General features: G+C 38.4%; 1 protein-coding gene across 1 annotated transcript in view; it reads left to right on the top strand.

Moving 5' to 3' along the window:
• The window catches only part of CALCRL (calcitonin receptor like receptor), a 101,324-nt gene that overhangs the window by 240 nt on the left and 75,883 nt on the right, over window positions 1-25,201 (top strand). The gene's annotated exons all lie outside the window — the stretch shown is intronic.

The following is a 25,201-nucleotide window of genomic DNA, read 5'->3' on the forward strand; positions in this document are numbered from 1 at the left end:
ACAGATTAAAACAGATTTATTGTATTATTAAAGAAGAATGACATCCCTGTGGCATCTGAATGATTTTATTAAAATGGATATTAATATTATAAGGAGGAACTGCTTGTTTTTTTAACCTGAGCATGTTGATAATCTGCAGAGGTAGAGCTATAAGAAAAAAAAGTCTTTGTTTATGTTTTTAGTGAACAAATGCTGAGCTGATTTTATAACTGATATTGTTAAAATATATAACAAATTAATCAAAAGTTGGATTGGTAAAAAGGATGATACAAACAAGACACCCGAGTCAGCCCTTAAAGGATTCTTTCACAAATCCTAATATTAGCTGATCAGGTTTCAGTATTTGCATCTGGAGAAGATTAGGGCTTTACTGGTTGGGAAATAGTCCTTAAAACTAATTCAGGACAACTGGGGTTCTTTCAAGAGAGGAAGAATTAAGTGATAAAAGCAGAGCAGTTTTCTTTACTGGATTTTCTTCTAGTCCCACTGTCATTGTTATCATACAGGAGAAAGAGATTACATTTAAATTAGACCAGAATGACTCCTTGCTGCTTTATAACAGACATTAAAAGGGTTTTGTCATTTTTAAGGAAAAACTAATTTTGGTTTGTCAGTTTTTGGAGAGGTTTTTTTCCTTCTTTTTTACAAGGTTTTCTTTCCCTACCAAATGTGTGTGTGGCGGGGGGAGGGGTGGGTTGTTGTCTATGGGGTTTTTTTTGTTTTGGTTTGGGAGGGGCATTGTTTTTCTTTTTTTGGTGTTTTAGTTTTTCCTTCTGTGTTGATCAGTTTTAAAAAATGTTTCCTCCTTTCCCCAACTTATTAAGCTATTGCAGTGTGGAAAACTGGAAATGTATGATTGGAGTAGATACATTTTAGTATAAAGGGTTAAGCTGACGCTAAAGTTTGGTATCAATCTTGTTTGCCCTAGAGAGGATTAAACTTTCTAATTTAGAAGTAGTATTTCCTGTCTGTATCCATGAAGCCACATTCCTATGATAGTTACCTTTGTTAGTGAATTGCTGCATGTGTGTGTATGTATGATTGGCGGGGGGAGCTGATGCCATGGATCATTAGACAGAAAACCCCCATGAAAATGTATGCTAGTATGGGAAATCTATGTTGAGAATAATATTGGCGACAGTGTACATATGAGATACAAATGCGACTTGTCCTGCAATAATTCAGTTAGCCCCTGCTCACATTTTGAGGGTACTAATACTGGAAAATCATAGAAGCATCTGCGTTGTTACTATCTTAATAAATTCACATTTATTACCTGGGGCCAGGCTCTACTCTCATTTACATCAGATTATCTTCACATATCATGGAACCTAGTCACTCATTTGCAACTATGGGGGATTTAACAATTAAGAATGATGCTTTATAAATGACTCAGTTATGCTCTCAGCTACACTGCCTCTAAATCTAGAGTAATTCCATTGAAATCAAAGGAGTTATACTAATCTAGATCAGCATGATTGATAGTCGGCTTTATTGGCTGTATCTTTTCTTTAAAGCTGTGATTTTCAACCTTTTTTCATTTGCGTATCCCTAAAAATCTTCAACTGGAGGTACAGAGCTCTTTGGAAATCTATTATCTGCATATATAGTTCAATTCTGTGCAGTCCGGTTTTAGTTTGTCTTTAGACCCTTTAGACATAGTCTACAGACCCCCGTTAAAAACCACTATTTTAAAGATCACACAGAAATCGGCAGCATGAGGGGAGGATGTGTTCTGCTGTATGTGGTGTATTAGTTCATATATATTTTCCGTGTGTAATTAATGTAGCAGTTCAGACATGGTAATACTATCTATTTTAGGCACCGTGTTTTAGCCAGTTACTGTATTTATACAGTATTCTCTGAAGAATCTCATATGATTCTGCTTCCACTGAGGTCAAACTCTCAGTGATCTGAGGATCAATCCCAAACTCTTTATCTTACTTTGGCAATAGGTGTGGAGCAAAAAGCATTTAGTGTTGATAAAATCAAACAATAAAAAATACAGAAATCAGTGCTAATGTTGTTTTAATTAACTGAATACTAGAAATAATTGGCTGCAACAACCGTTTCCACTAAATGGGTTAGGCTCCAATCTTTCACAAGCTTAACTTTGCTCAAGTGAGTAGTACCAGAGACTTCAGCTGGACTACTCACACCTGAAACATTAGGCATGTGTGTCAGTGTTTGCAGGAGCAAGTTCCCAATCTAAAATGATTAGCATATTTAATACGTGATAACCAACCAGTGATGCTGAGTGGTTTGGCTCAAATGATTTGATGTACAAAAGAAAAGTATTAAGTATACCTGACTACAAACCATGGGTCTGACCAACTATAGGACAAAATTCTGTGGTACTCAACATCCTGATTCTCCCAGGCTTACTCAAGCTGTGATACCTTGCTCAGTGATTTAACCAAACACACACTGACCCTCGGCAGGCAAAACTCCCATTGACTTCAGTGGCAGGTCTGCTCAATTTTCAGAAATGCAAGATTTGTCCCAACAAACTATTTTTTTTCTGATTTGGCACAACAGATAAAGTCCTGGCCCCACTGAAGTCCATGGGAGTTCTTCCATTGACCAGCATTTCACCAAAGGTGTGCATGTTATAGTTAGTTTTAGTTTTGTGCTGAGGAATTAACTGCATCACAGATATCAGGATGTAAGGAGGTCTCCCCTTACACCTTTTTTGGTTTTTTTCCTGACAGGCTGCTGATAGACATTTTTTAGTAATTTCAAATTCTTTTGATATTGATTATTCATTTTAAGACTGGAAGTATTGAGTAAACTTGTTTAATCAAAATTCCGTGGGAATTAGATTCTGCCCTGCATATGCCTGGTGAGTAGTGTCTGATTCTCTGAGGAGTTCCAGTGATTTCAGTGGGACTGCTCATGGAGTAAGTTACTACTTGACATGAGTAAAGGTGTCTGAATCCAGATAGCAGGAAATAAAGAATAAAACTGGCCTGTCCTGCCAATACTTGCTCAGTTTAGTTCTTGCAATTGCAAGTAGTTCCATTGCCTGCTGTAGAACTACTCGGGTGTGAGGCTTCTGTAGCACTGGGCCCACAAAGCTTTCATAAATCACGAAGGCAAACCTATTTGAATACTTCAGTAACTTCCTATAAGAAAATACTGAACCCAGTCTGTTTCCCATATTAAAGTATATGCAGTGATATTAAAAATATACACCTCTATTCTGATATAACGCTGTCCTCGGGAGCCAAAAAATCTTTCTGCGTTATAGGTGAAACCATGTTATATCAAACTTGCTTTGATCCGCCAGAGTGCGTAGCCCTGCCCCCGGGCACTGCTTTACCGCGTTATATCTGAATTTGTGTTATATCGGGTCGTGTTATATCAGGGTAGAGGTGTATTTCTAGTAAGTTTTCTAGTAAATATTAAAAGTGCCTTGTGCTACTTCATGAGCGATTTCAATGAAAAGTTAGTTTCTACATTTCTGTAGGCTACTTAACTTGCGCTTTTTTAAGAAGTTATTCTCTTCTGTGCATTTGTTTAGTTTTCTTGGTTTTATTAGTAAAACCCCTTCTATGCATACTGTTTAGCTGTTATTTATGAATGTATACAGAATACTGGAATAAACTCACAGCCCAAATTGACCTCTGCTGTAAAAGCATGTACAATAACTTGTCATTGGTGGTGCATCAACTTTAGATCAAAAAATGTACTTGATTAAGAGGTATGTTTATTGAAAACACCTTCCCTAGGCTTAGTTTCTCAGTTAGGAGGGGAAATGTTTAAGACTTTAACGTATAACATGCCAGAATTTTGGAATTTATTCTAGCACAGCATTGAGTTTAGGAACAAGTGAATAATTCTACAACCAGATTACACTTGGTTTTTGTCAAGAAAATAGCTTTTAAATAAGAAAAACCTGATAGGTTTTTGTTGTTGTCCGCACCATGCTGTTTTTCATTCATGATTTGATTAATGATTTCTTAAATAATCAGAGATATTCTGTGTTTAAAAGATGTCATGCAAATTGGATCTAATCCGGTTTGTCCATTCAATTCCTGTGTTCTTCAGAAAAAAAAAAATTGAAGGCACAAGGATCAATATTTGAAACTGAATACAGTTCAGTGCCATTCTTGTTTTTTATGAACCAGATAAACATGGAAGATTTGTCCCATTAATGTTCAAACCTCTTTCTCTTTAAATTTAAAATTCGCTACAATATCTTATTTTTAGTCAGATATTTTCAGTATAATATAAATACATTACACAGAGCAAAGCAGAATTTAGACCATTCCTTATCTCATTTCTGTTTAGAGAACTCTAAACACTCCAGAATTATAAACATGAATTAAATTAGCTTTCATCAAGTATCTTTGCTTTTGAAGCATTTTCTTTGTTCTATTCTTGAAACACAGGCAGACTTGGAAGAGTTAACTTTTGCATTTTCAATCAAAGTCTTGTTTTCTTATTTCTCCTGTATGTCTGCCTTTGGTTCCTCTGGCTTGTTTATAGTGTTTACATTTCCCCAGAAAAAACTATTCTTTTTTCTGCCCTACCTCTGTGCAAACACTTTTAATCATTGCTACAGTATATATTGTCCAGTAGGACTAAAGTGATTTATTTAGAGTTGCTTTCCCAGGATAGTTGAAATTCATTATTTGTAAAGTGAACTAAGCTTTAAAAAAATAGCTTGACTTAAACTAAGTAATGTTTACTGCACCTCAGAAGGTTTAAATCAGCATATCTCTATTGAACTCAAAGAAAATGTCCCGTTTTATACCAGCTGAGGATCTGTTCCAAGAAGTTCAGTTTCCATGGGACATCATTAAACCATACCTGACAAATAAACAACTAATGGAATGTTAGAAGACGTCAATTGATATATGGCTAGATCCTGCATGTCTTACTCAAGCAAATTCCCCCTGAGTTCAGGGAGAGTTTTGTCTGAGTAAGGACTGCAGAATATAGCTTGTATTAGTCAGGCTCAAATTGGAATACCAAATTCTATGAATTAAACACAGTGATGATGACACTTTTTTTCTAAAGAATATTCTATAGAGGTTTTTTATTTTTAAAGCAATGATCTCTTTAGTGTTTAGTAAATTGTATTTGCTCTTAATAGTCATTCATACCATAGTAATTAAAACCCTTCTTTCAACATTATCTAGGGCTCTTTAATGCTAATTCCACATTTGAAAACTGCAGGAACTGTAGTAGTATGAAATAATATAAAATGGAACTCTTTATATTCTTATTTGTCTCTTTTGTGTGTATAATGATGATGGCTGTTATAGAAAATCATTGTAGGTAATAATTGATTTGAGTGCATTAAGCTATTGGTTAATCAGTATACTTTGGAGGGTGGAGGGGAGAACCTAACACCACTTAAAATATTGTGCAGGGATCTCCTTTGTAGTTAGATTTGTATCGATATTCATTTGTTTTGTGATTTTTAAAAATATTTATTCCCATCTGTCTCTAGCAGCAAAACTGTAATTTGTTTCCAACATCTTATGTCCAATAATTCTCATTTGATGTATTTCAATGACTATCTTAACAGAGTGAGCTCCTTACCCTGCTTTGCCATTAATGGGATTGGGTATTTCAGTGGATACCTGCTATACACAGAAAAGGAAATTGTTGTACAACCTTATTTTACTATACAACCATACGTTTTCAAGGATGATCATGCAGCCTTCTGTATAATGGGGACATCCACCCTTCTGTTCATTGAATCCAGCAGGTGTCACTCTGGGGGTCTAAAAGTGAGAAATATTTTAGAAACTAGTATAAAGCTGAGATTTGGGGGCAGAATGTACAATTGAAAAATGATCCCTTTATCAGGCATTTTCCAAGCTGATTTCTCAAGCATGCCATTTTGCATCTTAGGTTATTTTGTTTTGCTATATACCCATCTTGCCAGTGTTCAGTATCCCTTCCGAATTTTGAAATCATGATAAAATACAACTGTAGATCTGCATCTGGTGCAGGATGAGAAATTTCAACCCCAAAGCTCAGTTTTGAGCCAGGGAAGGTATTGGAACCAGCTTTGTTTCTAATATTACTAATAGTGTCTGTGAGGATATACTATTTGTACTCATTTTACAGTAAGTTCCAGAAGTCTTCCTTGCAAACCCAAATTCTCATTTTAGTCAGTGGGAAGGTCGGTTGCACAAGTGACACATTTGCAGTTACTCTGAGCCCAGTAAGATGCTTTGCAGTAGGTTATCATGAACATGTATTTACTGAGAAAATCTGTACATTGTTTTCTATTTGATTTTTGCTCAGAGTGACATTATGTCTCTTTCATTGTAAAAATATTTTGAGTAGAGGAACTTTTACACATTCTACCAATTCATTAGAACAAAAAAGGCAACTCCATACTTTTGCAAGTAAAAGTCACGTCTGTGTGCTGCTGAGATTGTTTGAGGGCTGTATATGATGTGTTCATTATGTTCTGGTGGGTTTTAAGTTGGATGTATAAATTCATATTGCAATGGACAGAAGCACAGTTGTTCTCGATCAGTGCATTGCCAGAAAGTATACCTTTATGTCTACTTCTCCTATACTGTATAGATATATTTTCCTGACCATTTCAATTCCTCCCCTGATTTAAATGATGAAGTTTTACTTTGTGGCTGTTTGATTCCTTTATAGAGGAGGCTACAGATATTGTTGTTTATAGTCCATGAACTTAGATGGCAAAGTTATACCCATATGACTGTAGAAGGGGTACACACTGAATGGAATGCCTCACTAGCCTTCTTTGGAAACCTGCCCAGCAAATTCTGTGATGCCTTAGTCTACCTATAAGTGAGAGCAGAGTGCACATGATATTAATAAATGGAAAGACTGATTAATCTCAAGGTTATGCTGTTAGTTGAAAAGTTCTAAGAACAATCGGCAATACAAGTCTGTAGCTTCACTGCAAAGATGCTGTGGCATACACAGGCCCCCTGGCAAAGAGTCCAATGTTCTTTGTGAAGAACTCTCAACTCAGACAAACTCACTACACCAAACACATGCCTGGCAGGGTGTTTATCCATAAAGAGTAACATGTAAGATATCTATAGACAGTTCATAACTTGTCAAGATTCATAAACATTGTGAGATTTATGTAAGGGTAACATTTTAGGAATAATATAACTATCCTGAAAATATGCTATATGGACTTGGAGTAAAAGTTAATGACCAGGGGATAATATGTCTTGGTGATTCTCCATCCTAGCAGGAAGGATAGATATCATAGAGGAATGCTTCAAAGACATTCAGGAACTGGGGTGCATCTATTGTTCCCCTGAAGGGTAAAAACCGGGCTGGCATAGCCTGAAAGAGAGTGCTTGAGTGGCTAATGGGCTGGTGGTCTTAGCCACCATGGCACAGGTTGTCTCACTAGAAGTGGGAGCTTACAAGGAGACTCTCAGTCCTGAGTACCCACAGAACCATCACAAGCTGTTAAATATCATTCATCTTACACAGTTACAGAACTTGTAACCTCGTTAAACAGTCCTGTTTCCTTTCTTTCCCTACTCTTTTTCCTCTTTAAGCCCCCATCCTGTTCCGTTTTTATTCTGTTCCATTTCCTTTCCTGTGATGATGTCCAGTGAGTCATTTTGCAGGCATTAACAGGACAGCTTGACAACACTTCCAAAAGCTTATCCTATACTGGCTCATGTATATGAAACTAACCTCTGCTGTATCCTTCCTTTAAATAAAAGATAAGTGTCTGCTCTTAACACACATCTAGCTGTTGGGGAGAGGAAACTCTTTCTGCAAATGGCTGTACAATGAAAAGGAGAAATTCACAGCCATTGCATCCTTCTTGAAAACCATTCTTGAGAAGAGAGACTTATCTATTGTAACTGGACTAGGGTTGCCAACTTTCTAATTGCACAAAAGCAAACATCGCTTCCTCGCTCCTTCTCCAAGGTCCCACCCCCCGCTCACTCCATCCCCCCTCCCTCTATCACTCACTGTCCCCCACACTCACTCACTTTCAATGGGCTGGGGCAGAGGGTTGGGGTGCGGGAGGGCTGCAGCTGGGGATGTGGGCTCTGGGGTGAGGCCAGGGATGAGGGTTTTGAAGTGCAGGAGAGGGCTCCAGGCTGGGGCATTGGAGTGTAGGGATGGGGGGTGTGAGGGCTCTGGCAGGGGGTATGGGCTCTTGAGTGGGGCCAGGGATGAGGGGTTTGGGGTATGGGAGGGGGCCAAGGGCTGGGGCATTGGGGTGTAGGGATGGGGGGTAAAGGCTCTGGCAGGGGGTGCGGGTTCTTGGATGGGGCCAGGGATGAGGGGTTTGGGGTGTAGGAGGGGGCCAAGGGCTGGGGCATTGGGGTGTAGGGATGGGGTGTGAGGGCTCTGGCTGGGGGTACTGGCTCTTGGGTGGGGCCAGGGATGAGGGGTTTGGGGTGCAGGAGGGGGCTAAGGGCTGGGGCAGGAGGTTGGGCTTTGGGAAGGAGATTGGGATGCGGGGTCTCAGTGGTGCTTACTATGGCTCCCAGGAAGTGGCCGCCAGGTGCAGGTGTGATCAGGGAAGCTCCGTGTGCTGCCCCGCACCCCAAGCACTGCCTCAGCATCAGCTTCCCTGAATGCACCTGCATCTAGGGGCTGCAGGGACGTGCTGGTTGTTTCCGGGAGCTGTGTGGAGCCATCGCAGGTGGGGAGCCTGCCTTAGCCCCACCATGCCACCGACTGGACTTTTAACGGCCTGGTCAACAATGCTGACCGGAACTGACAGGGTCCCTTTTTGACCGGGCATTCCGGTCAAAAACTGGATGCTTGGCAACCCAAAACTGGATGCATTTGGCAACCAAGATTTTTTAACTGATTTAATATTTCACGGGGAAGCTGTTAGTAGTGGTTGAATGCTTAAAACAAATAAGATCAGGAGATGTCAAAGCTCAGGTTCCTCTTTCAATGTTATTTTAGTATGTTCTCTTGGCTACTATTTCCTATTTCTCTTGTTAAATGTGGTCTTTATTGCACCATATTACTCTTTACTGGCCCAGTTCAGCACTGCATTTAAGCACATGGTTAAGGCCCACTGATGTCAATCAGAAAAAACATGTGCTTAATGTCGTTTGAGTGCTCTGATTCTCCCCAGTTGTTGCAGAACTCATGCTCATCCATCAGTTACTACTAATGAAGATCTGAAAGCTTCTGTTTCTTTTATCATAATGAGCATGTTACCATGTCTCCTAAGTCATAACAGCCTGATTAATATTGACGTTAAAATTAGATGTCAGTGCAAAAAATAGAAATGCTGCAAAACTGTCTTAGATCATCCCTATTCTATTTTTTTTTTAAAGAAATAAAACTGTCTGTAGAAATAACAAGAAACTGTTGGTTGGAAAGCCAAACAAGTAGGCGCTGGGAGCAGTCTCTCCTTTTATTTATTCATGCTGTCTTATTGCCTTTTGGGGTCCAAGGATTCCCTCAGCACTCTGTCAGTTATTTTCTCCCATTGCAGCAACTTAATTTCTGGCAAAAAGAAGTGTATAGGGCTGTCTTCAAACCTCATCAGTGTCATTCCTGTATTGGCTAGAGAGGCCACTGCAGCATGTTATGAGAGTTCTTTCCCTCTCGCAGATGCTGAATGTAGCGCCTCTGCAGTACTGCTAGATTCTAGCTGATCAGGGAGCAATCCTGAATCTCTCACTTTGTAGCACTAGCCCCTGGGCCAGCTGCCTGACCCTCTATTTTTCTTAAATTATTTCCCAGACACTATAAAAAATATACAACAAAGAAGAGCTCAATGAGAGCTATTTGTGGACATTCAAGGGCAGAATTTGGCCTATAGAGTTCAGCTGGGCACATTTTATTTAGTGATATGGAGATAATACCAATCTGCTGGCATGCTAAGCTTTTTCTAGGAGTCACATTACAACACAGTGAAGGACATGGCAGTACTTCAGGATCAGTCCGATCGATAGCAAAATGACTGTACTCGCCGTAGTTGGCAGGTACTTCAATGTGTGTGTGGGGGGGGAGGGTTCTGGAACATTTTGAAAGAGTTCCAGCAATACAACTGAATTTACACTTGTGATGTGGAGTCAGGACCCAGAGATTCTAGATTCAGGAAAGATTTTAGGCCCCATTTCCAATTAATGGTCTCAGCCTACTAGAAGAAAAATTATAATCCCTGAAAGATGATCCAGTGTAATAGGATTTGCATTCTAGCAGCTGCCTCTTTTATAACTTTACCTCCTCAGGACAGGATGCCATATTGATAACCACCATCACCACCCCTCCCTAACCCATGTGTTTTTCAAAAATCCTCAGTCAGGCCCCAAAAATCATGAGATTATCCTAAATATCATGAAATTTTAAAACATTTTTTTCTAAATTTAACCTAGTTTTGAGCCTTTAGGGTTCATGTGTTCAACTTTTCTCCCCAACTATGTAGGCTAGAAACATTCTGTGTGTGTATGAAAGCTCAAGAGTCTCACAATTAGGTGTCTATAGAAGTTGGGGCTTTAATAAAAACACTGAATATGTAAGAACATCATGAGACAAAAAATCATGAGATCGGCAGCACCGAATCTGATAAAAATATTGAAAATGGGGGAGATTAAAGCAAATGAGGGAAATAACAATGACTAATGGCGTGATGGGGGCACATATGGATTGTAGGCTTAAAATACAGTCTTCATAGAAGAGTAGAAAGTTCCTTCTGATCAAAATAATTGAATGGAAGGTCTCTGGCCACCATAGGTTTAAATCCTTGAAGGATCCCTCTGCTCTGCTCATATATTTAGGGCCATCTGTCCAAGCTGAACCAAGTACTCCACAACCCTTCATAAGCTGCTGCCACTTCTTTACATGCACACACGAATAAAATGATGCAGTTGTATATGACATGAGCTCACAGTAGTGTTGTTATATTTCTCACGTATGATGTATTTTAGTGTACACAATATTTTAATCCAGCAACAAAACAATTGGAATGAGTTCTGGAGTTTAGCAGATGGTTAATTAGAACACCATGGGCTCCTCTGTTCCTGTTGACTCAAGGTATGTCTTAACAGAGAGAAGGTATGTGAACTTCTATCTAGGCCATTACAAGATTTTAGCTGTCTCTTACAGTGAATTTTTTATTGAATTACATATAGATTCTAATATGTTAAGGCTGAAGCAAAAAGAATTCAATGTTTATTTGGTATCTTTGTCTTCCTGGAGATAATAGAGCCACATAATGTAGATGTGGAAGAGATCTATTAGCTGATCCATTTCATATCGATGCCAGTGAAGGATTCTTCCCTATTTTACATTTATTAGTACAATCAGGCTAGTCTTAAATAAGCCAAGTGATGAGGCTTCCATGATATCTCTTGGGTGTACAATACATTTAGTTGTCATGACATTTTTCTTGAGATTTAGTCTAGAGTTTTCCTTTCAGCCCTATTCTTTCTAGTCATATACTGTCTTTAAATGCAAAATAATTCCTCTCCCTCCTTTTGGTATTAACAAATATTTAAAAGATGTAATAATATCTACCTTTAATCATCTTGTAACTAAGGCATATTTCTCTTTCCCCAGCCCACCTAGCCCCACACCAATTTAGATGGTCCCTTCAATTTGTCAATTTTTTTTTTGGTAATAAAGGTCTCAAAATTGAACACAGTATTCCTTGGGTGGTTGAACCAGTCTTATGCAAAGAGCAACTGGTGTTACCTCTGTCTTATGACATGTCTGCATGTGAAGCCCAAAACTACATGGGATCCTCTGCTGCCCTCTAGCTGCAATAAAAATCTGCTGATTGGTTGTTCTCCTATAGGATTAGGTGCTACTATAGGATAGCCAACACAGTGTTGTTTTCTTGTGCAATCTTACTATAAACCAGTTATGTTTCCTTCAGTAACCTGTGGTCTATTATAAGTGCTGTAAGACTATTACTATAAATGTTCTTCTATGGGAAGTTCTAACTGAATGGTAAAATATATTGTATTAAAAGATTCTGGAGAAAAAATCTGTTCGATGTTTTTACTTGTATCATCACTGGTAGCTGTAAATATGTGTTAATGTAATAAGGGGATGGGTAGGAAAACTTACTAACAAACTAAATTAGTTCTAGTGTAATTAGCAAAATAAAAATAAGTAAGAATAGCTCAGTCTGTTGACTTTGGAGTTCTGAACAGATGTGTACAAAAATACTATTTCTTGAAATTTCAGAAGAAAATAGTTTCTGTCTCTCAGGTTTAGCCCCCTTTAATGTTTCAGTGCGGAAGGTATCTTTGGCCTTCTGGCGTTCAGCCATTCTCCAGTGCAATTGGGCCCATGTTTGCTAATAAAACTGCAAACAACTTTGAAAAATGTATGCAAAAATTGGTCCTTTCTGAATTTGTAACAAAATGTCAAAATCTTGGAATTTGAAGGAGTAACATTTTATCATTCAGATTTCATGCTCCTCTGCCTCTGATTTTAGTAATCCACATCTTTCTTTCCTATTTAGGCTAAAGTCTTAATACATTTGTAATGAACTTGACAAAAATTTAGTAACTTTTACTGTATACCAACTTTGGCTGTGTGGCCTGGTCCAGATTAAAGCTGACGGGTATTTAGAGGTTAAGATGAGTATTTGCAGTGAAAATTGTCATTGAAACTTAAGGTTTTAATAAAGTGGCTCTTACCCTCTAGCCATGAAAGGAGAGGGGAGTTTATCATCTGTTGATGGATCCAGGCTAGCGTGAGGACACAGAAAGAGGGACTGCCACCTTTGTAGCATGTTTCTCCCCTTTCCCTTGAGGACTTCACAGGGTGTCAGTGCCATACAGTCTAGATCCTACATCACTGTAGTCTATAGGAGTTTTTCCACTGATGTCAGTGGGTGCAGGATCAGGTCTGGATGGAAAGGAAGTGGATGAAAAGTGGGGGCTAGCAGCTCACCACTACTACAGAGCCTGTAGAAACCATATGCTGCTTCTACCATCTGAAATTTGGGCTCTGTGCATTGGGGAGCTTCCTTCTCCTTGAGAGAGATCCAAGGACATTCCTGGTTGGGGCAACATGATTCCTGCAAGAACTGTTTGACTATGGGCTAATAGGAAATGAAGGAGTCAGGCAATGTTGTGGAAGTGAGGGGCCTCTGGTAGTGCTTGGTGTGGGAATTCCCAGGCTCTTTCATTATGGGGTGAATTTCAGGAATTACCATGTAGGTGATAATTTTGATCCTGGTGACAACTGAAAGTGTTTCCCAGCATGCACAAATGCATTATCTTAAGTAATATCTGAAAATGAATGTGGTGGTCTCATTCTTGTCCCTAGAGGGCAATTTAACTGTATAACAAAGACAACTTAATATGGAATTCTTGGTTGTCTTTGTGTAATAGTTGGCAAGGACTGGAAAATTAAGGGTGTTGCATATCATAAGTGAGGTCAACAGAGCTGTGAGGAGAAGCTTGTCTAACACTTACTTATCCTACTGGATGACTTGCTCAACCCATTGCTATTCCTTCACATAAAAGAACAAGAGAAAAATCCAGTGATTTTAGGTTTATTCAACAAACAATATCCAGATAAGCAGCTTCAGTTCTCGATGGATCATATGAATAAGACAATTAAAATCTAAACTAGTGGCAAGTGCCAGTGGAAGAGTTTTGAGATAACTTCATACATTGAAACCTTTTCCAAATTGTTAACTATGGTCAGGTTTGCCATGGGCCTCTTGTTGAAACTGGCAGGGCTGACAATGTTTTTTTTACCCCTCCAAATCTCCCAAATCCACTGCATTCAACCTTTGAGCCTGATCTTGCATAACCCCTCCAGACACAAGTAGAATTTACTCAGACAAGCCATCCCATGTTCTTCAGTGCAACTATTTGCATGAGTAAGCACTACACAGCAGAAGTAAGTTTGCAAAATCAACAACAATTCAGAGGAACTTGATGATAGAAAAAGGAATTAGTGGTGACATGAGGAAGAAAGCAAGCCAATATTGAAGAATATATATGTATGAAATACAAAGTGTGTCCATTTGCCAGTGGAGACAGACCTATTTCAAGTGATGAGTCATGTGGGTAATTTACTTTTTATTTACTAAGCATGAAGTTACTGAATATCTATTTAGTAAAGAATACAGAAATACTGCGTGGTGGAGAAAGTAGTGTGAAAGTTGCTTAATTTTAAAAATAAAGCAGCTAATTTATAGCTGTCAACAACATTTTTGTCACTGCATGCTTGTTATGTGTTCCTTCTAGAATATCCATGCCAATCTATAAGTGCATCTAGGCAGGCAATTATTTTCTGAACTTTAAAAACAACTCAAGGAGTATTTTGTAGAAATCAATTTTGCCCATGGCCTTTCAGTGAGTAAAAGAGCATTTGGAAAAATTAAGAATAAAATATGATCTAACACGGGGCTTCCTACAGTTACATGGGGTTGTTTTAAATTAACGAGGTCTCCTTAGAAAGCAACTAGCTGAAAGAGCTCACAGAATTTGCTTATGTATCTTATTCTGTTCATGGCTCAAATATTACTAACAGGACAATTTATCCACTGGCATAAACTGGTGGAGCTCAACAGGTGCAACATAGATGTGCAAGTTTTACATCCACAGAGAATTAGACCCAATGGCTTTTAAAATGTTGACATTCCTACATGAAAAATTTTAAGACTTCAAAGAATGTTTGCTAGGATTTCTGGAACTACCGTTCTGCAATCCAGTTCTAATTGTGGACGTTAATTTCATATTATCAACCGGAAGAGAAGTAGGAGGACTCTATATATAATCTGAAAATGATTAATATGTCTACTTGTACAGCTAACTTACAAAACAGTGGGTATTTGATTTAAAGCACACCCCTGTAGATAGCAGTGTTCTAATAAATGAGCACAAATAGGCATAGGGTGGGATAAATTCAGCTTGTCACAGGCAGACAGTTGTTTCCTGACACTGGACAGTTGGTCAACAACTTCCAGTGTTGAAGGTGTCACAGGTCATAGGGATTCTGTGTGTTTACAGCCCTCGGTCTTAACAGGAAGGTCATGGAGTTATCAAGCAACTGTTGTGTGTTATTTGAAGAGATTCAACTGCCTTTCCTGCCCAGTTGTCAGATGCACAGACAGGGAAAGGGAAAACAATACAACTATAATGTATCTGCTGGTACCTAGACTTTATTTTCTCTTGGTGTTTTCAGCTAGAAACTATAGAACTCACATTTTTCCCCATTCTCATATCCTTTATGTCCCACTTGATTCTGTGGGCCAGATCTTCTGGTGGTGTAAATTGGCATGACTTCAATGGAGCATTCAATTTATACCAGCTGAGGATCTGTCTCTGTGTTCCCCACCAGACTATGGGACTTGGGTCACCATCTTTCCATAGCTGCCCATATCCCTAGTGGCTCTTTAGGAGCTGAATTCCCATTTCTCTGTAACTCTCAAGAAGAAATTGGTTCTGCGATGAACTTCAAGAATAGAATCTTCTGTTACGTGTTCAGTACCGAGGGACAACAAATGAAAAATTGGAACTGTCTTCTTCAAAACAAAACAAGCATTAGTCAAGCCTATTAGGTTCGTCATTTGGTAAAACAGCCCCTTTGTCAATGTTTTGGTAAGTTATTGTGTTGTTTTCCTAAGCCGAAGGAGGGAACACTGGGCAAAGAGGTTATTCTTTTGTTACTGTTCACCCTGAAAACTAGATTAATCTTTTTGTTTTGTTTTGTTTTTGCCTATACCTTGTGTTAGTATCAGTGACAGAGAATGAACTTGACTCTGTTGTTAGAAAACCATTTGGTAACAAGCCTAATGCAACTCTGCTGCTCCTGCCAAGTTTTTCTTTAACAAAGCACTAATTAATGGATTTGAAGTAGAATTCGGTGAACTGGTTGGAATACAATCAGAACCCGCTCTCTCCTTCACCCAAAACTCAAACAGAATCTTTGCTGAGAACTGGAAAAGGTTCACTTACTCATCTTCCTTTTTAAATGCTTATACGCCTCTGCACTTCCTACTCTCAGACAGGGACTGGAAACCAAAGTACCAAAATACCATGGAAAAAGGGAGCTCTTGCATTATTTCTGGCATATTCATAGCCTGGAAGTGTCTGAAAAATTTCCAAAAAGCCTGTTCTTGTGAGATTCCCTAATTTCCTGGAACAGCCTCTGAAATCTGGAACAGCTTCTGAAAAACACAGATATTTATCCAAACTCAGCAGAATCTATGAAACATTTCACAGTTTTCTCCTGACCTCTTTCCATATCAGGCATTTTGAACAAATTCTACATTTTCATATTCCTTGGCTCCTGCCTCTTATTCTTTCAACGGAACAAAAGTGAAAATGCACTGCCTTTTTTCCCTCATGCACATTAGTTTTGTAAGGTGATTGACGATCTCTTCTCCCCTCCAGTAGACATTAACAATGTCATTAAGAAAATGGACAGTGTATTGAAATCAACAGGGCTCTGTGGGAGCTCTGAGCGCCACATGCACAGAGTTCGTTGCAGGATCAGGGCCACAGTTAACAATAAATCCTTAATGAATGTATACCATCCTATCTGAAACATAAGAATAGTTTTCTGGCTCTAAATTGAAAGAATAAATCCTGATTTTATACAAGTAGAGTATTGGGGACTTAATTGAATTTATTCCTTTTCTCTGATTAATTTCCGATTGATTAATAATAGACTATAAGTTCTTTGGGGTCAGAGCCCTCTTTTTGTTCTGTGTCAGTACAGTCCCCGACACAGTGGTATTTTGGTCCATGAGTGAGGCTCCTCTTTGGTGCTGCGGTAATACAAATAATAAATCATAACAATGAATCCATGCCATGTTACTCTTTCAAATTCTGGTTGCTATGAATGTTGAATGGATTTGAGCTGGGCAATCTATTATGTTAAAATTATTATCCTAGAAGTACAGTATATTAATAAGAATTTTTAAAAAAAAGCAGAACGCTGATCAAATAGCGATGAATGCAATATAAAAACCTTGACAGATGGTGGTGATAAGTACAATAAATGTGGTTTCCAGCACAATCTTGTCAGTGTTCATTAATAGGTACCTAAAGAAGAGCGGTCAAAGGGCATGATCTTGCTCAAATAGAACCTTGCTCCAAGTCAATAGGATCTTTGCCATTAACTTCAGTGGGATCAAGATTAAGCATGCAGGGCCTGACTATGAATTCACACTGGTGTAAAACCATTGAAAAACCATTCACTTCAACCATATTCCTTTGGTTTTACACCAGTGTAAATTAGATCAGACTCTGGCCCACTATGCATCATCCACCTTCCATTCCTTTACATAGTGCTTTTATACAGCTCTTAATTGTGCTACTGTAGATATACATGGTTTAAATGTGTAACTTAATCTCTTTCATTAACAAAATGTTATTATTAGCTTTTCAGGATAAAATAAAATTTAGTGATGGCAAATGAATGAGCAAGCCTAACTTTTATTATTATCATCACTTATTTATTTATGATTAATTATTATTATTTTAGAGGGAAAACCTGTGTGTGTGTGTGGAGAGAGAGAGAGAGAAAGAAGATTAGCTAATCTACATATACTTCCATATAAAATGCTTCATTGGGTATATATTTTCATATTTTAGCATAATTTTGTCATACTGTTCTTCAAGGAACAATATAATTCCTCTATACCATTTCAACTGTGCAAAAGGTAATATCTGAAGTTGTGTGTAGCGGTAGTGTTTGCAAATTACTTTATAAAATAATGAGATTTATGAGCATAGTATTCATATTGTGAACGGAAAGTTGATGCTGACATCCTTAGTGGAATAAATATACATCTTTCCAGATTCTGCACATAATATTAATAGTCCTTTTTTAGCACCTTCCCTCTAAACTGCTTTACAAACATTAATTAGCTTAGCTTCACAAACATTATTATGAGGTAAGTATTGTGTCCTTTTCTATACACAATAATATGGAGAACCCATAAATGCATAGTTGGATTCCAAATAACTGTTTATCAACTACATACATATACAGGTAGGCCTATGTACACTGCTACTTGGGGGAGGTTTTCTAATGACTACAGCGACTGACACCATCTTCTTGCTCTGTAGTGTTAGGGTCGCTTGTAGTAGAAACAAGGACATGAGACTCGCTGGTACTATCACTAGTCATTGATAGGCTGTATTGTAGACTCAATATATTTAACAGTGATCACTGATGAAGAATCTTTTGCTGAACTGGTGCTCAAAAACTGATTTGGTGCTACCTGATGAGACAGTGGACCTGTCTGTGACATGATCATTCCAGGTTTCCATGAACTATCCTGCTAACTTCTTACTGAGATTTTTTTCTCCCACATGAACACTGTGCAGTTTGCAGTTTTAGTTTTACTTTCCTTAGGCCTCTGCAGTCACTCTCTATTCCAGTGTGTTCCTGGAACATCCTTATTGTCAGTTGATTCCCTGGTCCTAAAAGATTAATAATATGAAGAACCTACACATACATTGTTGGATTCCAAATAATAGTTTTTATTAATTGTGGACCAATATTCAAGGCCTAGCTCTCTATTTACACTGCTGCTTTGGCAAGGTTCTGATGACCATAGCAATGGAAGACGGGAAGGCCCAAGAGAAGATCTCCCAAACAATTTAAAGGACTACTACCAAATTCCTATACTACAGTAAGGCTATGTCTACGCTACAAATTACTTTGGATAACTTACGTCGCTCAGGGATGTGAATAATCCACCCCCCAGAACAATCTAAGTTATACTGACCTAAGCGCTAGTGTGGACAGCGCTATGTCAGCAGGAGAACTTCTCCCGCTGACATAACTACTGTCTCGCGGAGGCAGGAGTTAAACCAGTCATGGGCAACCTGCGTCCCATCAGGGTAATCTGATTGTGGGCCATAGGTTGCCCTCCACTGTATTAAGCTGATGGGAGAGCTCTCTCCCATCGGCTTAGAGCATCTTCACCAGAAGTGCTACAGCACTGTAAATGGTGTAGTGTAGACATAGCCTAAGTATGGGTCTTAATCCTGTAAATTCTGACATCATGGGCAGCAAGAAACACAATGTTTCTGCACTCCCATGCAATGTGAGCAGAGGCTAGGCATGTCGCACAAGCAGTGTTAAGTGCAAACTGTACTCCTGCACACTGAGTTGGACATAAATTTCAACTCCTTGCCCTCCTGCAATTTTAGCTGAAAAACAAGTAGGGTATCGCTGTGTCTGAAAAGACATTGGCTTAATCATGTGTTTCCCTCTTAGGCTCTGATCCTTCACAGTGATCTGCATGAGTTCAGTAGTCCACCCATGTGGAGATCACGGTACAGGACTGCGGATGTAGGCCTCATTCTGGCTACCAGGTAGCGTAGAGGCTGTGCGGCCCATGTTCTATGAATACAGGTTGTGGATCGCTTGCATTGCCTCCTGTTGTTGGGTTTTTACCATGCACAGTTAAGTGCAACATTCTTTGTTTGCACTGTGCAGGAAGAAGTAAAGTGCAAAAATAAGGAAAATACGGATGTAAACATTCTAAAAATGAGAACTGAATTGGGAAATGACAAAATAAACATTTACTGTTTAAATTTTTATTATCTGATGTTTTTTATTTTTATCTTTGAAAAACAATTCCTTCCAGAATGAATGAATATACATTCTTCGTATTGCTGTCTTTTTTTTTTTTTTTTTAGCAGCTGAAGTCTCCTGTCAATGGCTTGTACCATTATAGGACAATGCAGTTGTATATATATTCTAACAGTCATACCACATTAACATAGTGTATCTGTAAGATGGCCAAACTTCTCAAGTTTCCAATAAAGCAAAGCAAACTTTTTGATGCACATAGAGGCTGGCACCCCATCTTCCTCCCTTCCCTAATTGTGTGTGTGGCGGGGGGGTTGTGTTTTGTTTTTTTGTATCTTGGCTCCAGAACAAATTGCTACATGAAACTAATTAATCTCATCCATGAAAACAGATGTTTCTGATTTGGTAGCAGAGACATGATGTTTTCAGGCATCAGAATATAATATGAATATTATACATAATGCAATTCATGCCTTTAGTTATCTAAAAGGATTCTACCCTGTGTCAGATCATTGATCAGTCAAGTCTAGTATTATTCTTCTGTCTCTGGCCTGTACCTGATACTTCCTCAGAAGGTGTTTAAAATATAAATCTCATGAATGTGCTTAGCTACTCATGCAGTGCTTTACAAGAGAAGGAAAAATTCCTACCTGACACTTTCAGATATTTATTTTGTGTCCTGAAGCCTGATATTTGATCACCTTTATCGCAACATGAATAGCTACCAATGTGACTAAAGCTAATAAAATTATCCAGAGCTTTTAAAAGCGACTACGGTACTTGTCTGAATGGCCTTCTGTGGTAGTGAATCTTAGAGACTGACTATATGCTATGCTATGTAAAGTAATGTTTAAGTTTACCAGTCATTAATTTTATTGACTCCCTACTTTGGGGTTAGCACAGTCAGGAAGGCATGCTCAGATTTTATATAAAACTTCAGTCAAGACCTTTCTAGATTTCCCCCCTCCTTTCTGCAGTTAAATCATCCCCATTTTTGAAGCCTCTCATCATCGGGTGAATCATGCCCATCTCTGACCAGGCAGGCCTCTTCAGACTTAGCAACATCTCTCTTATGGGCAGGGACAAAACTAGCACCTGGGGAACATTTGAGGGTATATCATTGTCTAATGTAGAACCCAATTCATGATCCTCTGCTCATTTATACCAGCCTGACACTGACACCACTGACTTCAGTAAACTTGCTTCTGTTTTACATCAGTGTAAGTGAGAAGAGACTCAGGATCATACTGTCATAATATATTCTGTATTTTTCTATTTTTAATGCACTCAGCAAGGTAGGTTCAGCACTGTAAGGTTTTGAAAGGCACAATGCCTCCCTGTTCTTCTGAGGTGGGCAGCTGCACGCTACTCCCAATGCAAGACTGTACCTGAAAACTATAAGAGAGTCATATATGAGAAGTTTAAATGGTTTTTGCCAGTGCACATGTGGCCTACTTAATCAAGTTGAGTTTTATTTGCACCAAGCTACCCAGTTTCTCTGTGCAATCTCCTGGAGTGTCTTATAATTTTCCATTAGTTTCTACTAATCAAAATAACGTAGTGTCCTCAGCAAAATACATGTACTCAATTTCCATTTTCTCCTCCAAATCGCTGGTGTCTGTCAATCCAAGTATTAACGTGTCTTCCCTCTGTGAAGGAGACGTGAAAGGAATCTGTGTTTTCTATCTAACTAGCTAATCTGTCACAAAACTTCACCTTTTACCAGTGTTCAATTATTTTAAATAATGTTCTGCAAGCCTGTTAATTTTCATTGCCAGTGATTTGGTTTCCTTACCGTTTAGTGGAGCCTTCATGCTATTTTATGGAATCATATCCATTATCTTTCCATACCAACATCATATACAATGTAGGTTCAAAAGAGTAAAATATTCATACTATAACAAAAGCTGAGTGGGCATTGATAACCTTTGGAACAGAAACCACAGTAAAAGCTTAAATTTAACTTTCTTCAAAGAAGAGTTGTTCATCAAAAAACAAGTTGATGACAAATTTACTAGTAAGTACTTATATACAACAATGTTGGACATTACAGAAAACTCTTAGAAATTAAAATAGCCTTTTTAAAAAAGATTATATCCTGGACTAGCTTTCCTATTCATTACTCATTTTGACAGAATGACTTCTAACATAATCTACTAATTGAAAAATTATTATAATCCTGGCACATCCAATACATGACGATGATTCTAAGCGCTGTGTGATTCAAAACCAAATGTCAATAGAAAGCCTAGTAAATGAAACATATTGTGTAGTGGATCTCAATGGCATTGATATGCTCAGACTTGTGGTATCTAATGAAACTGAAAAGGAAAAAAAGTGCAGGTTCTAAGATTTAGCCTGTACCTTGGCCTTGACAGACATCCAGAGTTAAATCATAAAAATCTAAATTATCAGTCTAAGCTGGCCCTGACTGGTATGTCCTAACCTTTTCAGGAGCTGTCACTTAATTGTTCAGAATTGTTGGACACTATGACTTGCTTCAATGAATGATAGACTGTATAATGGAAATAATAATAATATATTTGCTTTTTTTGTGTGTTCATTTTAATTGACCGAGTAATACAGTGGAAAAATTGTGCAGAGGATGTTGCATGCTCTGCTCACAAACAGAACTGATGTTTTGAAAATGTGGCCCACAATAAGACCCTGAAGAACAGAACCCTGAGATCCAAAACCCAGAGAGCAGCCTTTGAGCAAGAATTCTGCAGTTGGTACTGTGGAATGTTGTAGATAAATCTAGGAGAATGAGGAATAATAACAAATCCTAGGATATAGCAGCAACTTCAACATTAAAAATGGCCATTTCTGTCAAGAGACTAACACAAAGCACACAATCAGCAACCTCCTATGTCATAATCTTGCAGAACAAGAAGATAATGGCTTAGAGCAACACTATTTTACCTATTTAAAGTTTAAGAAGGACAGAGAAATGTGGCTTCTTAATGAAATTTTAAGACAACTCAAAGGCTCTATTACATTTTTAAGTTTTCCAAGCTAATATGTATGTACTGTATAAAAGGATTTATTGTAGGGAAAGTTTCATATTGAATTGGTCAGTTATGAAATACAAATGGTTATGCCTCTAAAATGCAGAATGGGTCTTTTGCAACAAGAATAGGTTGTATATACTCTTTGGAGAATAAAACTATATGAATTGTGCAATCTAACAGTTAATACTGACTGCTGTAAATGTATTGTAAAATAAAGAGAAATACAACATTCTATGTAGTAGAATTATATTTTGGTTTGATATCAGTTAACACCTTAAAGTATCACAAAGTAATGTATTTGCAAAGTAACATTAAATAGAAGTAATGCACACCGCATAGGCAAACTCAGCAGCCATTACACAGCTGTTCTGTAGTAGAATTCACAGTGTTAGTTATTAGAAGCAGTGTTATTAGACAGAATGTTGGTCTGGACTTTGAGGATATCCCTTACCTCTTGCAAAAACTCCAGCTTGACAGTCACCAGAGGTATATAGAAGAGACCTTGGGCCAGAGCCAGACCTAGTATAGCAATGCAGATACATTCTCTTATATATAGTCTGCCTTTGGCCCATTCACTTTACATTCTTATCTAATGAAGAACATTTTATTTTAGAGGACTTTCATTTTGCACTCAGAAATCTGTAGGTGCCAATCTGGAATTCCACCCTGATTTTCTGCTTAGTTCAACTAAGTATATTGGTGTTGCCCTCTGGATTTTTGGGGGGTGTGTGTGTGTGTGTGTGTGTTTGAAAGCAGGTGCAATTTTGTGTTTACGGAGGCGTATCTTTTGTAAGCTTTTGTGGGGGGTGAGAAGAGTGTGGGAGGGTTGTATTTATAAGATTATACTTTCAGAGCCTCTATTTTTAGGACAGTCTGCCAAAGCCAAGCAGTGTCAATTGCAATCCTACAGGCAAGCAAGAAGCTCAAGGGAAGCTGATACATTCGTTTTTTGCCTGAAGTATGTTGAAAAAGGATGCCATGCTCTCCTCCTCCTTTTTTCTGAAGTTGATGGCAATTTGGATTGATTGGTCATTTACACACTACATAGCTGCAGTAATTGTTCTTTCTTGCAAAAATAAATCTCTGTTCTTTTTGCATTTGACAGTGGCTTTGGTATACGATGGTAAAAGATTATAAATGGGACAAATTAAATGCAGACCTAACAATTGTTTTAATAGGTTACAGATTCTGGAAAACTACGTGACTTGTTTCCAATGCTCTCCCAGCTGTCTTCTGAGCTCTGACAAGATGTTGTTTCAGGCATTTTACTGGGCTCGATTTCAGGATTTTCATAATGTTTTTCTGACACTCTTTGATGCTTCTCTGAAAATCTGCACATGCTTCCCTGTCCCTTCTCTATTCCCTGTTCCAATTTCTGTGGTCCTTTCTGTGACTCAACCACCTACTGTGAGGTCTTCTTTTGTTCCTTTTGTCTCCGTTTCACTTCCATACTATTCCAATTTTCCTCTGTGTACTTCATGATCTTCGACTTCCTTTAGTAAAACCAACACATTTGGTGGAAATATTTTTTTTCTACTTCATCAAAAATTTCATTTTGACAAACATCTCTAGGGTGGCCTTCTTAGTGCTTCAGTGAAATGGTTTCATGGCACCACCCATGTCAGGAAGGGTTTGTAAATTCAGGTAATTAATCTCTGATCCTGCAAATGTGACCCACACACCTTCTGGGTGTGGTGTCCTGTCCCATCTAGTGACACCGAGACCACTTAGAGAGAGAGATTAATGAGGCAGCTCTACAGCCTTAGCTAATAGCCATATGGCTTTTACTTCATGCAGTGGAGGCTCATACATTTAGCTCTAGAGGTCCCAGTTTCTATCCCGCCTGCTGACAATTGGGATCTGTCGGCGTTACACAAACACTTATATATGTGAGTAGCCCATTGACAAGACACACATATAAAATTACTCAAGTGTAAGTGTTCACTTACTAGGACTTTGGTTTCTTTGGATCAACCCAGCTGCCACCTGTGACTCTTTATTTTGCAAGAGCTTTCGTTCATAATCAAAATGTGACTTACAGTTAGTTTTAAATGCTTTCAAATGATCGTGGGTTATGGCGGAGGTTTATTATTATAATAAAATGCTTTCAAATGAAAGAATTATCAGGATATGCCAGGTAGGTCCTTTTCCATTGAACTACCACCTTTGGTGGATGTCTCTGGTGTATTGTTTGGGCAGTGAAGCTGGAAATGGCATTTAAAGAGCTATAATTAGCCTCTGAAGTTAACACCCTTCTCAGTGCTATTGTTTTATTCTGGCTGCAGAGATTTAACAAACCCTCAGTGCATTGGGACATGGTGAACACTTCACCCTAACCAGAAAAGCTATAAAGGGCATTTTTCAAAATGAACAAACTGATTCAGTGAATACTTCAAAGTCTAAAGGAAGACTTTAAAATGCAGTCTGTGGGGATTTGGAATTGGATGGTCACTGGTTGTAGATATCTCCAAGAGAATAATCTGTGGATCTTCCCTGGAGTAACACAGACACCCAGCTGTTATGTGAATTAGAGATGATGCATTTATTTAGATCAGTGGTTCTCAAACTTTTGTACTAGTGACACCTTTCACACAGCAAGCCTCTTTATAAATTAAAAACACTTTGTTGTATATTTAACACCATTATAAATGCTGGAAGCAGGGTTTGGGGTGGATGCTGACAGCTCGCGACCCCCCTATAATAAC

This window comes from Mauremys reevesii, linkage group 11 (assembly GCF_016161935.1).
Source record: "Mauremys reevesii isolate NIE-2019 linkage group 11, ASM1616193v1, whole genome shotgun sequence".
Lineage (NCBI taxonomy): Eukaryota > Metazoa > Chordata > Testudines > Geoemydidae > Mauremys > Mauremys reevesii.